Raw genomic sequence first — 20999 nt, 5'->3', positions numbered from 1 at the left:
CAAGCCGAATATGAAGCCCTAATCGTGGGATCGAATGTTTTAATTGACATGGGGATCGGGTCAATTAAAGTGAAGGGCGATTCTCGCTTGGTGATCAAACAACTAAACGGTGAGTATCAATGTTTGAATGAAAACATTATTAGACATCATCACTTGGCGAAAGAATTATTGTCGAAGTTCGTCGAATACGAGCTAATCCATGTCAAGAGGAGTGAAAATTCAGAAGTCAATGAATTGGCTCAAATGGCATCGGGATATCGTATATCGAAGGAACTAGCGGACCATATCATTACTCAGGTAAGGACCTTATCATCGATCGATGCTCGGGTAATGATGATTAAGCAATTTGAAAGCTCGGGAGAAACCATCGGCCTACAAGATTGGAGAACCCATTTGGTAAACTACTTGAAAAACCCAGGTTCCGGCAATAAATACTTCAAAAGAAAAGCCCTAAAATATCCGTTGATCGACAACGAGTTGTATCGAAAGACAATCGACGGATTGCTTCTCAAGTGCTTGGGGTAGGAGGAAGCGATGCTAGTCACGACGGAAGTCCATGAAGGGATTTGTGGTGCGCATCAGACCGGATTGAAAACGAAGTGGTTGTTAAGGCGACATGGATATTTTTGGCCAACAATCACCCAAGACTGCATTGATTACGCCAAAGGGTTTCAATCATGCCAAAGGCATGGTCCAATCCAGCAAGTACCTGCCGCACCGATGAACCCAATTATCAAACCGTGGCCTTTTCGGGGTTGGGCAATGGACATAATAGGGAAAATTTATCCTCCCTTATCGAAGAAGCACGCTTTCATTTTAGTGGCCACGGATTACTTCACAAAATGGGTCGAAGCGGCGTCATACAAAAGCGTGACACAAAAAATAGTTAGGGAGTTCATCGAAGAGCGAATTATTCATTGATTTGGGATTCCAGAGACTATCACTGCCGACCAAGGGACAATCTTCATAGGCCAAGAGATACTGGATTTATTAAGTCGAGGGGTATCAAGATGATTCATTCGACGCCTTACTACGCTCAAGCTAATGGCCAAGCGAAGCTTCCAATAAAATAATCATCGGATTGATTAAAAAGCATTTGGAGGACAACCCAAGAGAATGGGACTCATTGTTGTCGACGGTGTTATGGGCTTATCGAACTTCCAAAAGATCAAGCACTGGAATCACTCCTTACATGCTAACATATGGACAAGAGGCCGTGTTACCCCCGGAGATTACGGTGCAATCATTAAGAGTAAAACTCCAAGATGGTATGGCTAAAGAACAAGATGATGAAATGATGTACGCCAACATTGATGAATTGGAAGAGAACCGAGCCAAAAGACTGGAAAAATTAATGGTTCAGAAGTGAAGGGTTGCCAAGGCTTACAACAAACACGTGAAAGCTAAGCATTTCGACGTGGGAGACTTGGTGTGGAAGATTATTTTGCCTATGAACCTCGATAGCAAGAAGTTTGGCAAGTGGTCGTCAAAATGGGAAGGACCATATTTGATAACGTACGCCTTCCCAGGGAATGCATATCGAGTCATGGAAATCGATGGAAAGGAACTACAACGTTCGATTAACGGAAAGTATTTGAAAAAGTTCTATCCATCGATGTGGGAAATGCGAGGAAAATCGGAAAGCGAGGAGTAAGAAAGTTCAATTCCATTCATTCAAAAAACCTTTTTACATTCTTCCTTTCTTTCTCTCTCTTTCCCTCTTTCTCTCTTTCGTTTTCTTTCCTTCTTCCTCTCTCTCTTTTCCTTTTGCTCGCTCACCCGAGCAGACCCTTACCGGAAGTGCTCCCCGAAACGAACCACGAAGCCCCGTAGCCGGCACTCTAATTTGGCGTTCTCTTCCCTCGCGCGGTGATGAGCTTCAGCCAACTCCTCCAAAGCCGCCTCCAGCTTGTCCTTTTCGTTCTCCAGCCGCTGAAGGTGCTCCTTCCGACCCCCGAGAAGACCATTGGTAGAGTCCAACATGGCCTTCAGACCCTCCAAAGGGGTCCCAATGGAAGCCAAGGAGCGGGTCTCGCAGGCTTCGCACAATTCATGTTCCCGCTGCTCGGATTCCTTCGAGGCCCGCGCAGATGTCGCCGGCGGGCAGTCGGGCGGTCGGAAATAATGTTCCGAAGTTGGAGGACGCTAGCATGAAAGGCATGGAGGGCTTCCCGGACGTTGCAGAGTTCCTTGTGCACCACCTCTCCGTTCTCAATCTCTTCAATCTTACACCAAACTTCATGCTCGGTGAGATCGTGCTGAGACATGGTCGCCAAATTCCGGCGAAACTACTCCGACCCATAGTAGAAGAGTGTGGTGAACTCTTCGTAGTCCGACCGGAACGGGTGGTCGGAGGGAAGATTTTGAGGCGCAGAGCGGTTAAGCGGGGCGTGTAGCTTCTCAAGGGCCCGTGGTTTCACCACCAAGATGGTATAGGTGTAACTCAGAAGGGAGATAATCTCCCTCCGGATGGCCGAGAACTCACGGCTGAAGTATGTAGGGGGAGATGAAGCCGTAGAAGAAGACGCACGCTCCATTAAGGCTTTGAGAAGTTTTCTCTAAGAATGAAAGGCAGAGGGGTTTGGATGAAGACGCACTCCGTGCAAGTGATCCTATTTATAGATAAAGGCCAAGGAACGGTTCGTCCCACGATGCTGAGTATCCGCCCACGACCTTCCGATGATCGAGGCAAGAAAAGTTAGTGGACGGCTATCGAGGCGAGAAGGTATATCGCGATTGGTGAAGCACATAAGTAACCATAATGACGCGAGTGGCGGGTTTCCCATCGGCTATTAACCACGTCAAACCGTCATGACGATTTGAATTCAGAAGGAGAATCGGAAACGACGTCTTTCATTAAATGCCGCATGGAAAAAGGATGATTTTGAGAAGATCATGTTATGATGAACTTTGGAGAATTGACACTAAGACCAGCAGTTCAATGATAGAATAAGACGATAATGACAGGTGGCATTAATGTGGGACTAGCAACAGCGGACTACAATACGTGCTGTTCAAGACTCAAGACGAAACTATGAAGTTGCATTTCACTATTGCAATTGGCGTCAACAATTGCCTCCTTTCGATGATTGGCCTGCATCATATCAAGGTGCAGTGATTCGCAAATTGCTTCTTGCCGTTTGATTGCCTTCAATTGTGCGGATAATACTTGCAGGGTGGTACAACCGTCACTTTCCAGGGTATCAAGAACACTGCGTTGATAAGCCGCCTCATTGTCAGCAAGGAGAGAATCCGCTTCCAACTTATCGATGATCGCTAGTTCACGCTGTCTTGTCCTGAAGGACCTTAAAGTCGAGCCAAATGTGAGGAAGAGTTCATTAATGGCAAATCCAAGGGCACGACATTGGATCGAATATGGCAAGTGAGCCAAAAAAGCAAGGAGAGCTTTGATATCGTCCTCACCGTATGCTTTGTTACATATGACGGCATATCCTCCTCCTAGTAAGCCATGCAGGCGTAACCACTTGCCGCGAAGATATGGATAGTCACAACGAAGAGTATTCGATGGGCTAGCCGAGGCACTCGCCATGTTCATATGAACAACCCATGATTTGTTGGGTAGGTCATCCGTGCGGTCGTCAGAAGCTAGTGAATCATCCGGAAAGGAAGTCGGATCAATACTTACATCAAGCGAGAATGCAGAGAAGTACCCACTTTCATTATCAGATTGTTTATATCAACAAAGGGTTTACTTTCATCGACTGGTTGCTCAAGTATAATGCTCGGTATAAGGAAAAAAGCAGGTCTTCTTAGAGGATGTAGCAAGCCCAATGAGTTTCGGCTGACTTTTGGAAGAACGTCCATTGCACCGGTTGAGAACAAAGAGGAGCGATAGGAAAACCACCACTTGTCAAAAAATGAGGTACTACAAAAATGGTCAGAGAAGCCGACAAATACAAAGCGCCTAAGAACAGCATGTACAACTTCGATATGGCCCATCATGTCGCTTACCTCATCCTTGCAACCTTAAAAGGGGAAATTCATGGAATACACCACCGGCATTGGAATCCCCCGAGTAAGCCTGAATTGGCGAGCACAATAATTAGGATTATAAATCTCGAATCCCGATGAGAATGTGCCGCCACCGGACAAATTCATGGCTAAGTCACCAGTGACTAACACGCTCATCCGAAAAAGATGAGAATCGGGATCTGCACTGGAGGAGCTATAGATATCATTATCGACGGGCAGCCTGGAAAAATCAAACCTGGTGAGAGACAACGGTTCAATAAGGAAGTCGTCGAAAGGGGTAAGGTTGTCGGGAGCATAGCGAAGGGTCCGATTGAACGCCATGGGTACATCATTCCTTTTAATTTTCGATGATTCGGTTGTCGAAGTGAGCGCTTGATCAAAAAACATATGAGGAAAGTACACTCGGAGTCAATGGTGCGTAATCCATAAAGGACCCGAAAAGGGGGCAGGATGTTTGTCCATCGCCGAAGATTGAGCATCCGACAATCCCCGATATAATGCAGCCAGGAACATCCAGCCTAAGCCAATATCAACACCACATGCCACTTCATAGGCCATATCAAGGAATTCCGAGGAAATTCGACATGTGGGGAGACAAAAGACATATTTGCAAAGCCAACACGTAAGGAAGGCTGTATGTTCCCCGAGAAGAATGGGTCCCGAAGGTTTAGCATGGTGATCCATGAATTCGCCATATGGTAGGTCAAGGCAACAGGACATATCAAGAAAAAATTGGTCGTCCGGAGGTCGAGAGTCACCGTCGATAAATGGAGAAAGACCGGTCAAGAACCAAATATCAAGAAGGGTAGGGGTCACTGGACCAATAGGCAAAAAGAAACAGTTCGATGACGGTGACCAAAAGCAACACAAACTACCGACGAGGCCATACTCCGAGGGATCAATAGATGTACCGCAGAAGGACAACAGGACATCTATCCCGGCCTATGCCCGGATGGTAGCTGCTTCTCCTTCTAGTCGTTTGTACCGGTTGTAAAACCGATGGCCGAAGGTTGGATATGAAGAAAATCTATAATTACTTGACAACCAAGCAGAGGTACAAATGATAGACCGCTCAAAGGGTAAGACTTCTTCAGAGCAATGGGGAAAGCAATTAATCAAGAAAGAAGGAGGTGACAAACTTGTGAGATGCGGACCCAAAATTATGTGACCATTGTTGGGTTGGTGATCCATGAAGGATAAGGAAAGTTCCCTTTTGGGTTCATTGTGAGAGAAAGCGTCGAAGCGCGACAAGTAAGGAGTCATGCGAGTACTCATGTGAACTCTATAGCAAAGTTCGTATGGATTGGCATTTGGAGGCAATCATTATTTATAAGGGATTCCCAAGGAACCGACTCGGGATTGTGATGGCGCTTACTCGGACGTGGGCAATTACATGGATCGTGGCAGAATGCAATACGGAAAATAAGGAGGAAAAAATGGGAGATTCCATTAACCAATATCGGGATACAAAGCCGTCTTGATCGCCTCAAGCAACTCACAGAGCAAACGTTCAAACTTCCTATTTTTATCTATATACACATTCCTAATATGACGTCGGTCTATTTCGGCCCGCACAACCCGAGCGCAATCAGCTCGTTTCTTCTCTTCTAAGGAAGTCGTGAACGTTTTCGCTTGATCTTCTATGGATGATCGACGGGAAAGTATTGTCGATCGCTGACTTCGAGTCTCCTCTAGTTCTCTCTCTATCGCTAGCCTCTGTTGCTCCAGGGTAGCCTCCTTCTTATCCAAAGCAGAGAGCTCGTCGACAGCAGATTGAAGGGACTGTTCTCCTTGAGTTACAAGTTGTCTCGCTTCTTGGGTCTCGGAGCTAGGAGAAAAGAGCCGATCAGGAAAATTCAATAGAGCAAGCATCTTGTCCCGACACCGTCGAAAATGCATAAAGGGAGTAGGAAAGTGCTCCAAGAATGTTTTCAGGCGGCAGACTAGGCCTTCGGGAAGTTTCACACTGACTTCCTCTTTGACCGACCACTCCATCACGCATTGGATGTTTTGAATATTCGATGGGTTGTCGACAAAGGAGGCTACCCCCGAATGAACAAGGTCTAGGGAGCAAGATAGCATGATTCCCGGCTTGCTGAAAATCTACGAGTCAAGCGAGCCGCTTGATTCAAGCATACTCGGGTGATCTCAAGAGCGAGAAGATCCAAGAAGATGAGTTTGAACGTCTTCGATGGGCGACAGAAGAAGAGAAGCAGCAGGAAGATCCCGGATAACATCCGCAGATGAAGGATCTTCAAGTGTTGAGGGACCTTCAGCTATTAAAGGAACTTTGACCATCGAGGCCGGGATAATGGCAAGGGTCGGCGAAGAAGGTTCCCCTTGAGGCTCTGTAGACGAAGGAGCCGCAAGTTCGGACGAACCGCCAGCAATGGTAATGTTGCTGGACCCCCCAATGATTGGATCAAGATCCACCAAAGAATCTTCAAGACGAGCGGTTGGAGACGCTTCGACGTGTTGAGGGACTATTGGAGATTCCATCGGAGATTTGCTCTTCTTCGCTACCATCTTTCGCTGTTTAAGAGAAGTGAGCGTCTCCTCATCGCCTCCGTCGTCAGAATCGTCATCTAACAGCGAAAGTAAAGCAAAAATCACTCCGGGCCAGTAATATTGAGAAAATTAGGAAGAAAGAAACTCACCGGAAACAGTCGTCGGACGTTTGTGACCACCAATCGAGAGAGCTTTGGTTGCACCCTTTTTCCCAGTTTTCTTCAAGGCAGGACCAAAGGGCAGTATCCGGCTACTTTGAAGGATGGATGAGATGGCATCTTCGAAAGGGCTTTCGAAGGCGAAGGACGTCCACCAGGTCGTAAACTCAGAAGTCACGCCGGGACTAGAACGAAGTGTCGATGGGATGTCCCCCGAAAATCGCCGATACATCATGGTGGTAATTTCGGCACAAGAGGTGAACGGTCTATCGAGCTTGATGTTATAGATCTTCTTGTCCATCGATGGGAAATCCATGAGATAAGGGATGGGCATAGGCACCGCTTGTCGAAGGCCGAACCGCTCGGCACGAGATTGAGGAGAATATGGTTCAAAGCCGGGATAGAACCTTCCCTTAAGACATAGCCGGATTGGAAGGTCTCGAGGGAATAGGACAAAGGTCCAAAAGTCGCGGTGGTTGAACCGTTTTAAGGTTCGAGAGTTGAAACAAGAGTTGAATTCGCCCGAGCGGTAAGGAAAGAAATCTATTCGATCAGCCTCATGAGACAGAAGTTGTCGAAGAAAGAACCGAAAAGGTTGAACATCACCAGGGACCTTTGGGGGGACAGCTTGAAGTAGTCGTATGCCAAGCTTCAAAGGAACCATGTTAGGGTTGAAGGAAGGGACGCTCTCAAACATGAAAGGGAAGTAGAATGCGACCCAGGCTTGGAGAATCCAGAGCGGACCCGACAATACACCATCCTCTTTGGAATTCGACATTAGTCGAGCAACGTAAGAAATACTCCCGTACAGAGACGCCGGAGCAAGAGGGCCAAGGGCAACAAGATTCCCTTTTGCTAGAAGTAAGGTAAGGTCGTAATAGTCCTTGGACACTTTGAGTGTTGGGATAAATAATAGATATTTCAACAGCCAAAAAAGAAGGAAAGCTATTCGTTCTTCGAAGGAAACATCCCCGGACGTTTTACTATGGGCATCGATGAACTTTCCATAAGCAAGAGAATCGTCAGAAATGGGGCGATCCTTAGTTTTTCCCCGCATTCTTGACCGAGGCCCCATAGGGGGAGAGACCAGCTATGGCGAAGGTATCTAGAAGGGTTATAGACATGGGACCCCACGGGAAGAAAAAGCAATTGATAGAGGAGGACCGAAAGCTTGTAACGGACCCCGGTAGACCTTTATTCAAATCGTGGGACAACATGCTGACCTCAATTGCTGTCCCGATTTGCGCCGTTTCCCGTAGATCGACTGTTGGAATATCCTCTTGAAGCCTTTGAAACTAGGTATAAGCCATGTCATCAAATGACGGAAAACTCCTAAATCGCTGAGCCGGCATGGACCAAATGTCCTTTAGTGAAGAGGCTTGAATGGGAAGCAGCTCATCGACCCGCATTGGGAAGCAAGACCGAAGAGATGATGGAATGTGGTGGTGATCATGGAGATCGGGCCCAAGAATGAGACCGACGTGCTCTCGTTGAGTGTTCAACAACTTGAGGAAGCAGTGATCAGCATCGTCACTATTGATGATTCCATCGAAGCGGGCGATGAAATGGTGAGGAAGGAACTCGGGGGTTTCGGTCGCCATGAAAGCTTGGAATGCTCGTAAAAAAGGGTTTAGGGTTTAACGTTGATGAAGAAAGACGACAATTGGGAGCTTTTTCAAGACCCTTAAAAGCGAGACGAAAAAGGCCAGTGCACGGTACGAAGTTGAAAAGGTTGCGTTTTGGGAAAAGAGATCAAAGGGAAAGCGTAATTATCATTTGTACAACTAGAGATCACAAAACAAGAGGAAGATATTTTAAAAGAGGTAAATCTTAGATTTACATCTTTTAAGGGGGCATATGTTGACACTTAAAATAATCCAAGAAAGACTCGTGACGAGCACGTGAGGAAGCGATGATCAGCTACGGGAAGGAACACCGAAGCAAGGCACGTACCAATCAGAAAGGTGCCACGTGTCGGGGTAAACTCTGGCGCCACTTCCTTCTAGAATAAGAAAAAGCGCGCGGAGGGAGGCCACGATCGAGGCGGTTGGCGGTAATCCCCACGAGGTAAAAAGAAAAGGCGCGAAGAATGGGAAACCGTCATCCATGTGGCTTATGGAAAAGAGCAGAGCGTGGGGCCAAAGGAAGAAACCGTTCAGCGGTTACCAAAGAGCTTGCCTATAAATACCTCGCAGTAGCAAGATACAAACACACACAACAAAATCTAAAACACTTGCATTTTCAAACTAGCTCTTAGCATTTAGCCTTTAGCCTAGCCTAGCTATAGTTTTTACATCCCCGTCGTCGATTCAATTCCAGCGAGTATCATATCCAGAGTTAGGTGTCGTCGATTAGATTCCGGCATCTACTCGTTAGGTTCAGCACCGTTGATTAAATTCCGGTGTTGCACCCTTCACCCATCTTGTCCAAGATCAGTCGATTCAATTCCAAGTATTGTGTCCTACAATCCCCCGTCCAAAGGTGTTGATTAAATTCCAGCATTGTGTCCTATATCATCTCCCGATCCCGTCGATTCAATTCCAGGGTCGCGTCGAAGTTTGTCACATTCTGTTACTATTGCGCACATTGGGCCGTCGAAGTTGTCGAAAGCCCGTTTGTAACGCGCCCTTTTGTGTAAATCTACCGCATTTGACACTCTCTGTCCAAAACCGACCCGTAACTCTTTTTCGGAAAACGAACGGATTAAGTTCTATAAAAGATTCTCGCGTAAGTAACCCTCTTTGGGCCATAGTCAATTTAGGGCCTAGAACCCATAACCAAGAAAGCCCCGTCGAAGGATTTCAACGCGCAATGGCCGCAAACAAAGAGAAGAAATGGAAATTTGCCTAGGTCAACAGTAAGTCTTCTTGAATAAACCATTTCTGTTTCCTCACGAGACTTTGCGCCTAATGTGATTCCCATAAATCTTTTTGGAGATCGTTAGCGCGGTTTGTATTGAGATTTTCCTCCAAACATCTCACACTTTTTCTCCGTGGGCTGCTCGCTCGGTAGCGGCGGGGATGAAGCTATCTTGAAAGACATGAAAAGGGAGTACAAACTACACCCAAAAGAAGGGAAAGGCCCAGCCGAACCTTGAGCGACCCGTAGAATTTGCTTACGATCTGCATGGCGTATATTGGAATCAAGAAGTTGTATGCTCGTACCATCTTCAGATAAGACTTATAAGGCTTCCGTTGGAACATTTTGGTTCGGCATATGTTGTCCGAACTTTGGTGAAGTATGTATAAGTGTCCTGTCGCTGCAACCCAACCCGTGGAACTCGGACCATGTGGAAACCAGATTTAGCCTCAAAACTATAGTCGGGCAAACCTAAAAATAATGGTCGCCGCAGAATTTGTACTTTGCATCGTAAGGGGTTATGTTCTCCTTGTCCTTCCCCTCTTCACTTCCATTACCTTTGAGGCCGAGATGCTGCCGCGCGGAACAGGATCCTCCATTCACCGAATAAGTAGAGCTATGAAGCAAATTCTTGGCTAAGTAATCGTTGATACATCTGCATGATCGTGTTAGTATTTGGTAGAAGAAACAAATCCTCCACTGTTTTAGATCCCGTTAAGGAATGTAGTTAATATGTAACGAATAATTCAAAATTATTCCGTAGTTAATATTGTAACGTCCGTATTTAATACCGTAACGTCCGTAGTTAATATTGTAATATACTAATTTTGAATTAGTCCATTAATATATTTATATTATGTAGTTAATATTGTAATGGACTAATTCAAAATACTTTGAATTAGTCCTTCTAGGAAAACACTATAAATACAAACGCTATAGTAGAGTTGAGGATAAGCGAAACTCATTCTCAAACCTTGAGTCTATTTCTTACATGGTATCAGACGACCAGTAGGATCCTTGATAATACCGACGCTATTTATTCTCTACTATTTTTCCATCTCTCCTATTCACAATGTCATCTTCCACCTCCACTCCGACTATGCAACACTACCTTAGCCTTAAACTTTCCGATGATAATTTTCTATTGTGGAAAACTCGGTTGTTTCCGTTACTTCGTAGCCGGTCCTTAATGGGATACCTTGATGGCATCATTAACTGTCCCACTCCAATCATCACCCCTACGGACTTTACTATTGCAGCACCAAACCCTACATATGATGAATGGATTCGAAAAGACCAACTTGTTCTTAGTTGGATGATATCTTCTCTTTCACTTGATGTCTTACCCTTGGAAGGCTCTACAAACCGCCTTCGGATCTCTATCGCATACAAGCATTCTTCAACTTCATATGCAACTCCGAAATACATATAAAGGTGACAAGTCTGTCTCAACTTTATCTCCGCGAGGTAAAATATATTTCAGATCAATTAGCTGCTGCCAATCGCCCTCTTAAGAATGAAGAATTAAATGCCATTGTCTTCCGTAATCTTGGTTCTGATTTTTCCGACATTGTTACTGCCTTGGCTATAAAACCCGATCCGATAACATTTCCTGAACTCTATCGATTGCTCCTCAATCATGAGCTTCAAATGAAGTCCGACACAGTGCCTATAGAGGCAAATGTTACCGCTTACATTCCTCCATCATCCACCCCTCCTATTCAACCACAACCAATTTATAATTTTCAACTTTCTACCACTCAAAATCTGCAATATCGTGGTCAAGGCAACCATCGCAATTATGGGAACCCAGGCAATTGATCTAAAAACAGAAAAGATCGATGCCAAATTTGTCAGAAATATAATCATACCGCCGCAAGATGTTATTTTAGGTATTTGCAATCTAACAATACCGCAATTCAGCCTATTGCTAATATGGCTAGAATTCTTCCTATCCCGTCGCAGCAAGACTGGTTTCCGGATATTGTAGCCACTCAACATGTGACACTTGACATTGCCAATTTGCGGATCTCTGCACCACATAACGGTAACGAATCTCTTCATGTAGATAATGGAGTAGGTTTAGACATTGTTAATGTCGGTTCTTCCACTCTAAAAACCCATACTAACAAATCTTTTAATTTCTCAAATATCTTTCATGTCCCTACCATTACGCGTAATTTGCTTTCCGTTCTCAATTTTACATGTGATAACAACTGCTTCTTTGAATTTCATCCATTTCACTTTGTTGTGAATGACTTGCAGACCAAAACACCACCGCCCACTGCTCCAAGGTTCGCTTAAGGATGGACTATATCGGTTATCGTGTCTTTATGCCTCATCTCCACCCGCCAACATCATCTCACTTGACTCTTCCACCACTGCCACTACTTAGCATGCCCGAATGGGTCATCCCCAACAAAGCAAAGTGCGCTCGTTGATTCATTCAAATAATTTGCCATGTTCTACATTTGATTTTAATAAATGTGCTTCTTGTTTGTTAGGCAAATCTCATAAAACGCATCTACCCCCAACTCATAGCATTAGTAAAGCACCTCTCGATTTAGTATTTACCGATGTATGGGGACCCGCTCCAATTGATTCCATTTCCGGTTATAAGTACTTTGTTATATTTATTGATGATTTCTCGAAATATACTTGGTACTATCCTATTCAAAATCGATCTATGGTCCCTTCCATTTTCGAACAATTCAAGACTATGTTTGAGAAACAATTTGAAAAATCCATCAAAGTTGTACAATCCGATTGGGGTGGTGAATACGTAACCCTAAATAAAATTTTTTCTAACAATGGAATTATCCATCATGTAGCTTGTCCACACACTCATGAGCAAAACGGAGCAGCCGAGCGAAAAATTCGTCATATTGTTGATACCGGCCTTACATTATTGGCTCATGCATCTCTTCCTCTTAAGTATTGGCCTTATGCTTTTGAAACTACCATTTATCTTATTAACAGATTACCAACACCAGTTTTAAATAACATCTCTTCTTTTCAAACACTTTTTAATCAACAACCGGAATACAAAATTTTGAAAATATTTGGTTGTGCTGTTTTTCCTTTATTAAGGCCATACAATTCGCATAATTTTTCACTATGTTCTACTCAATGTGTGTTCTTAGGATATAGCCCATTGCATGTTGGTTACCGTTGTTTAGATTACAAAATTGGACACATGTACATTGCAAGACATGCTCATTTTATTGAAAATATTTTTCCATTCGCTACATTTGGTTCACATCCTTCAAAAATACCCTCACCATCATATCCTTGGTCGACGATCTCCGCGGCCGGTGTGTCCTCCCACACGAACTATGGTGCTAATGGTAATATCCTACCTTCTACACCGTCATCTAGCATCGCCCCACCTATCTTTGAAGAACCATCACCGACATTATCAAATGCTAATTCTGCTTCAACATTTAACATGTTGGTTTCTAGTCCGTCTAATGATGGTTCGGGTTCTAACGAGAATCTTTCAGATGCCTCCCCACCGCAAGCTATTCTAATACCTCCATAACCGGGTTATCAAGCACCAAGGACCCATTCAATGCGGCTGCATCGGAACCCAAAGCCCAACAGTAAATATCCATTACCAGATGTGAACTTGACTGAAAAGAGTTCTAAAGAAGAGCCACGGTGCTTCACCGAAGCTACTAAACATGAAAAATGGAGGGAGGCGATGCTTCAAGAATTTAATGTTTTGTTGCGTAATGGAACATGGGTTTTGGTTCCACCGAATCCCAAAGCAAATGTCGTGGGCTCAAAATGGGTTTGTCGAGTCAAGATACGTGCAGATGGCTCGATAGATTGGTAGAAAACCCGTCTAGTGGCCAAGGGCTACAATCAGCATGAGGGTATTGACTATATGGAAACGTTTAGTCCTGTCGTTAAAGCAACCACCGTTCGTACAGTTATTTCATTGGCGATGACAAGGAATTGGAAACTCCGGCAATTGGATGTTAGTAATGCGTTTTTATGGCCCAACCTCAAGGCTTCATTGACAAAGAAAAGTCAAACCATATATGCAAGCTACAAAAATCCTTATACGGATTGAAGCAAGCACCACGGGCTTGGTTCCACCGATTGAGCATCTTTTTAGAAACATTGGGATTTATCCGATCAAAAATCGATACTTCCCTCATCATACTACATCGGCCTGATTTCTTCATTTACATGCTTATCTATGTTGATGACATTGTTATTACAGGATCAAACCCGACATTTATTCAAGACACTATTGAACGCTTGAACAAAGATTTTTCCATACGGGACTTGGGTGACCTTAATTATTTCCTGGGAATTGAGGTGCTCAAACATCCATTTGGGCTCCTCTTGTCACAACAAAAGTATGTTACAGATCTCCTCCACAGGACCGTAATGCACGGTGTTAAACCGATTCACACACCTATGGCTACAAATACAAGTTTAATCAATCGGGGTAAGCCACTTGAAGATGCTAGTTTATGCGGGAGCACCGTAGGAGCTCTTCAAGATGCCACCCCGACTCGGCCAGATATCTCCTATGCGGTAAATAAAGTCTGTCGGTTCTTAAAAGAACCAACGGAAGACCATTGGAGTGCGGTGAAATGCATCCTACGCTATTTAAAGGAAACCATTTTGCATGGATCGCTTATCGCTTCTCAATCCTCCACGTAACTCCATGCATACAGTGATGCAGACCGGGCAAGTTACCCCACCGATAGACGATTAACGGGAGGTTATGCAATTTATATGGGCCAAAATCTGATTTCTTGGTCAGCTAAGAAGCAACATACCATTGCACGTTCCTCAACCGAATCCAAGTATCGGGTATTGGCAAATGCCATGGCTGAAGTGGTATGGCTACAATCGTTGTTACAAGAATTAGGCATCTCTCACTCAAAACCCCCTATCCTTTGGTGCGACAACCTAAGGGCAACGTATCTTACGGTGAATCCAATTTTTTATGCTAGAACAAAGCATATCGAGGTAGATTTTCACTTTGTCCGCCATTTAGTGTCACAACGCAAATTTGAGGTTCGCTTGATATCCACATGTGACCAAATAGCGGATATCTTCACCAAGCCTCTTACACGTTGTCGCCATGATCTGCTCAATCCAAGTTGAAGATCATCCAAAAGACCTCCTTCAACTTGCGGGGGCCTGTTAAGGAATGTAGTTAATATGTAATGGATAATTCGAAATTATTTTGTAGTTAATATTGTAACGTCCGTATTTAATACCGTAACGTCTATAGTTAATATTGTAACGGACTAATTTTGAATTAGTCCATTAATGTAGTTATATTCTGTAGTTAATATTGTAACGTACTAATTCAAAATACTTTGAATTAGTCCTTCTAGGAAAACACTATAAATACAAACGCTATCCTAGAGTTGAGGATAAGCGAAACTCATTCTCAAACCTTGAGTCTATTTCTTACAGATCCAATGGCAATCAAAGAGCTTCAACTTAGCGGACAAAGTTTAAGCTCTTCTCTCTATGAATCCATCTCCAGGCTGATGAAGACGCATCCGTAGCTGATTCGTAGGCGCACTTGCAGGCTTCAAAGAGAAAACATTTATTACGGATGTGTAAATTCAAAAGAAATTAAACTCTTTAGAAATTACCAGTCTCAATTACGCTAATTACTAACTTTCTCCAATTAAGATACTAACTAGTGTTGCATGTACTGAATCTTTCCTTGACTTAGTTTCCAACGTTTTTTCCAAAATTTCACAGTTACAGACTTCCCGTCGTCACTAACAAAAAGTAACGTCTTTTATCAACTTCTATTTACCTTCTTACAAACGTCTTAAACTTGCCACAATTAATGCTCTCGAGATCAATGTACTGTCTTTTTGTTCCATTGCAATGAGATAATTATCAAGACCTTCTTTTTTCCAAAGAGTGTCCCAATAGATGAAAGATCTTTCACCGAAATTGATTCTTCAATTTTTATTAAGATGAGCCCCGTTTTGTGGCGATTCCGAATAGGAGTCTCAATGGATCACAAAACACAAATATGCTCCGTCGACATTCAATCACCGACGAAGCACAAAAACAACAAAGTGAGATGATGGAGAGACACAATATCAAAATTTCATCAACGGCGAAATATCTAAAGCTATGACTAAAGTACGGGACTTGAAAGATATGGAAAGATAAATTGCAAAAAAGTAAAGATAAAGATAAATCTGCAAGAATGTTGAGCTCTTTTATTCATTCAAAGGGGCTTTATGAATAGCACATTTGGGTTATTTATAACCATTGCAAACAGCGTTTCCTGAATTTAAAAGAACAAATAACTCACTTTCGGTGGTTACTCAAAGTTACTTTACGAACGGATATGACATAACTAACCAACGGTTATGTTCGTGTCGATTGCTCGCCATCGTTATTGACGACTTTGTCAAGGAACTTCGCCTAGAAACTTCAAGACTTTCATTGATAACTTCAATTATGCTGTCGATGAATTCACTTATGAGTTGTTGATTTACTTCAAGATGTCAATAATTCTATTTATTATTGACCAAACTCTGCTCTTATCAACTAAATCTAATACTTGTCGACAATAACCAATCAATTGGCAATAATAATAAAAAGTTAGTCATTTTTGGCTGTCAATATACGTAAAGAAGATCCCGATATGGCCCCAAGAAAGTTGATAAAAAGGTAAATGAATAAACGAATTATGAACACAGCTTGACTCTATGAATTTAATTTCAATACTAGCTTTTTAGGTTATGCAATTCGATTCCCACGTTTTTCGTGAAACATGCCGAAACACTTTTTGTCTTTACCTGGTGCCCAAAAAGTGACACACTATCCTCATTTCCCATGTTAAATTTGACTGGTTTGGATTAGTCGCTTTCGGATTACATCAACATCTTTAATGAGATTTCGTCGACATAATAAAAAAAGATAACTTGTAATGTAAGGCTCCATTTGTTTCCTTTTCCGTGGTTGGGTAAAACGACTTGATTTTTCTTCATACACTCCTTCGAATAATTTTTATTTTCTTTTATTTTCTTTTCATTCTTATATATTTTTAAAATTCAAAATTTTAATTATTTATCTTTTTATTTTTCCTTTTTTCTCTTTTTTGTTATTTATTTTTTTTCTTATCCTTCTAGTTCCGACCGGTCGCCAGTGAGCCCGAGGCTCGGCTGGTCTTAGCGAGCCCCGAGCTTGAGCTTGCTAGGATTGGGCGAGCTCGGGGCTCGTCGGCCTTAGGTGAGCGCGAGATCACTAGGACTAGTCGAGCTTCGAGCTAGTCGGCATACGGCATGGTCAATCACTGGGTTGTCGGCTGTTGCCAAGGTCCATGGTCAATGGAGGAAGAAGGAGGAAGGAGCTGCAGGTGGAGGAAGGAAGAAGGGGAAAAGATTTTAAAAAAAATAAAAAAATAATATAAAAAATGAATGTAAAGGAATTAAGGGAGTAATGAGGGAAAATGTTTTCCTCTTCTCAAAAATAGGAAAACATTTTTTCCATTTTTGAAGGAGGTTTTTTTTTTATGGATGGAAAATATTTTCTAAACTAACTTATTTTTCGCGAACCAAATGCCACCCAAAATCCGAAAAATGTTTTTGTAGAAGTTGTTTTTCGCAAACAAATAGAGCCTAAAAATATGAATAAGAGACATAATATCCTAAGTCGATTTTGGTGCAGATATCCTTATTACACAAACTGTACACGATGTCAACGAGTTCTTTTGAGTCCGCGTTGCCTTTGACCTTTTATATTTGGGGAGTAAAAAGCTAGGGAACATGAAGCAGTATAATGGAGGAAAAGAAGATTGGAGGAAAAAGTACACTAGAAATGCCATAACTTTTGTACGGCGTTCACTTGAGTGCTATAACTTTCAAAATGTTCACTTAAATGCCATAACTTTCAAAAATCGTTCACTTGGGTGTCATGTTGACGTGGACCCCGGAAAAGCTAACGTGACGGTCGGAGAGCCGACGTGGCTCGCCGGAAAGATGACGTGGCATGTCGGAAAAATTGTAATAGTACTCAAATGAACGATTTTTCTCCGATGTGGCACTCAAGTGAACGATTTTTGAAAGTTATGGCACTTAAGTGAATGTTTTGAAAGTTATGCACTCAAGTGAACGCCGTACACAAGTTATGGCACTCATAGTGTACTTATCCTAAAATTGGAAGAAAGAAAGAGATTTTTGTTGAAAGGAAAATTGAAAAATGCAAGAAAAAAAGAAAATGGTGGAAAAGTTGCTTTGAGAAAAATTTAAAAGTTGTCGCTCTTTGTTATTTCCGAATATGTCTTATTAATTTCGAAATGGAAGTTGCGAGCCCGAAAGTCTTGACAGCACCGTTAGGTATTTCTGATTGCACGATCTTTCGCTTAATGAGTATTTTATGTAAAACACGCGATGATGGTATGTGAATCTACGATTGAGATTATATTATCACCGACAGATCTGTTAGGAAAGTATTTTTCTTTCGAAATTTGGACTAGAACCTCTTCACTCTCGTGCAAAAGTAGATAGAAACGAGATAATAGGTCAAAGAGAAAAATCTGGTCACGGAGGGATAGTGGCGCCAACCCAATTTAAGATTCAAGAAAAGCCAGCTAGCATAGTTGAGGTGATCAAGAGCAGATCTAGATAGGCTTGTCCGGTCTGTTCCAGACGATGTGAATCGTTTATCTAGTAGGAGAGAATATTGAGAATCACGTTCCACTCCACTCCACTCCACTCCACTCATCAATCGCCATGTGTCTGGTGATAGGATTGGACGCACAACTTCAAGAAAATAAAACATTAAAACGAGAAAGATAAATCATCACACAAAGTTTATTTTGGTTCATCCATAAATTAAGACTACATCCAGGAAAGAATTTCACCGTAAATAGCAACTCGCCCTTCTCCATTACATTACTCAATTATAAGCGAACAATAGCATATATAATAATAATTATTCATGGGTTCAAGTTCAAACTACCAATAAAATATGGGTTCAAACTATAAAAGCTCTCCGACTATTTGGGAGCATTGCCCTAGCGATCCCATTGGGGCGGCTCCCCGGACCCGCTTTCCTATTATAAACCACATCCCAATATCTGGATGATAGCCCAATTTTAATCTCTTCTCTCTCTCTCTTCCGCGCCTCGCATTTCTTTTCTTATTGTAGCTAGAATCAAATTTTCTCCGCACTAAGCCGTGGGGATATTATCAAAAACTCACTCTTTGATGAAATATTATTTCTTTTTCCTTGCTACATGTGATGCATATGCAAAGAACGGCGTTGGGCACTTAATTATAAGTGAAATGCTTATGTGATTGGTCATCCTCAACATACCGGTAGAATAACTTTTCCGGCATACCACGTTAGCTTTCTAGCGTGCTACGTCGGCTTTTCGGCGTGCTACGCTAACTTTCCCGGAGTGCCACGTCGGCTTTTCTGGCATCCACGTCAACATGGCACTCAAGTGAACGCCGTACACAAGTTATGGCACTTCTAGTGTACTTTTCCCCACTTTTTGTCTTTACTGGGTGCCCAAAAAGTGACACACTCTCCTCACTTGGGCACGCCCAAATGCTCTTCCCATGTTGAATTTGATTGATTTGTATTAGTCGGTTTCGAATTACGTCAACATCATTCGTGAGATTTTTGTGTTTCCCGTCTATTAATTGTAGCAGTTATGTAACTCATCCAGGTACTTATCGATATGAACATGTTATAAAATTAACTTGAAAGCTAATCGAATCTTACAATCAAATCAATACGGAATTATTAGAAAAATAAATGAGGAACAATAAAAAAGCACCGGATATTTACGTGATTCACTCCAAATATTGGTACATATATCACGATCATAGGGAGAGCTGGCAGCGAATAGTCCACCGACCAATCCGAGAATTCCAAAGTAACAATCGATCATAAGTTTTAGTGTCTTTCATGCCTAGATCACACTAGAGTCCACGATTTAGCTATGATCAAGTAATAATGCATTCGACTATTGCAAAGAAAATGTTGCATTCTTCCTCCTTTAAGAAAGGTACATATGCCTATGCATACCATTAGTTTCAGGCAAGCTTTAAAGTTGGTAATTGCAAAGTGCTTACTTATAAGGCATTCGAATATTGCATATTTGAATCCCTAGCGGTCCGTTTGGTTGCGGTAACGGAATAAGACTGTAATGTGATAGTTAGTACATTACGTGGAGGATCCCGAGCGCATATCGCCACGCACGTTTTTCACCTCCCGCCATCATTCGGTTTGGAAATCATCTGCCACAGCATCAGATCAAACAGATTCAACCACATTTTCTAATGCCATAGAGCTGCTACTGAAGATTGGAAAATGTGAGCAACTTGGTTAACTTCAATGATCCACAAAACATTCAAGTTTATCGATACACGTATTTGATATCATGAAAGAATTCATGGTAAAACTTCCCAGTAACTCATTCATAGAGAAAATTCACCTCCACAGAATAGAAGCTCCCCTATAGTCAAAGAGAACAGGGTGTTCGGCAATACAAGCTCAATATTTTGCCCTCGAATGGGTGACGTTAGAAACTCAGAATACTCACATTCCGCAATTTTCACCACAAGAAGATTGAATAGCGGAGCAAAGTTATACAAAATAGTCAACTAGGCCCACCCTAGCCGGCCACAATGAGGGCTCATCGCCCGCGCCCAACTGCCCAGTGGCCAGCGGAGGTTGTCCGTCCGGTGTAGAAAAAAGAAAAGAAAAGGAAAACAACAAAATCACTAAAAAAATTGAAAAGTTTCAAATAATTGTCCACGTCGGGGTTGATTGGGCTGCCACCACATCAGCAATTTCCAATAAAAAAAATAGCCAGAAGGACAATATTAGTAATTCGTCAAAAGATTTAGGACTAAATTGATAAATCTTCAAAAGGTTTATGACTTATGACTAAATCAACATAATTAAAAGGTTTATGAGCGAATTAAAAAATTATTAAAAGGTTTTGGACTAAATTGGTACAAGTGTATAGTTTATGACTGAATTGGCTATTGTAAAACAGATTTAAGATTTTTTGGATAATTTTCTTAATTGATGATATCAAAACACAAGTTGAGAATTGGAATCTTTTACCCCTCTTAAAAATTGCCATGTAGTAGCTCAAGAAAATTATATTGGCAAGCAACTATGGACGTCGATATTGTTGCCGCCACCATGACCTCGACTAGACCTATCTTAAAAATAATTTTTTTTTACTCTCTCTCAAATTGACTTACATGAGTCATGCCCCTCGAGAAAGGAGTGATCCACAGCTATTTACGGTGATAGGCATATTCTCTCTCTCGTAAAGTTTTTTTAATCTATCGTCTGATCTTAATCGTTTTCAAGATGACATGCGGATGTTTTGATATTAAATCTGCATGGAACATGACAAGCAGGGGGAATATCTTTACCGTATCAAAATGGACCGTCTGATGGGCCTGAAAGTTTGCAGGAGGGTTTAACTTGTACTTCTAGGGG

The sequence above is a fragment of the Rhodamnia argentea genome, chromosome 8 (genome assembly GCF_020921035.1).
Source record: "Rhodamnia argentea isolate NSW1041297 chromosome 8, ASM2092103v1, whole genome shotgun sequence".
NCBI classification, from domain to species: Eukaryota; Viridiplantae; Streptophyta; class Magnoliopsida; order Myrtales; family Myrtaceae; genus Rhodamnia; species Rhodamnia argentea.
Note: the sequence above shows the minus strand (reverse complement) of the source record.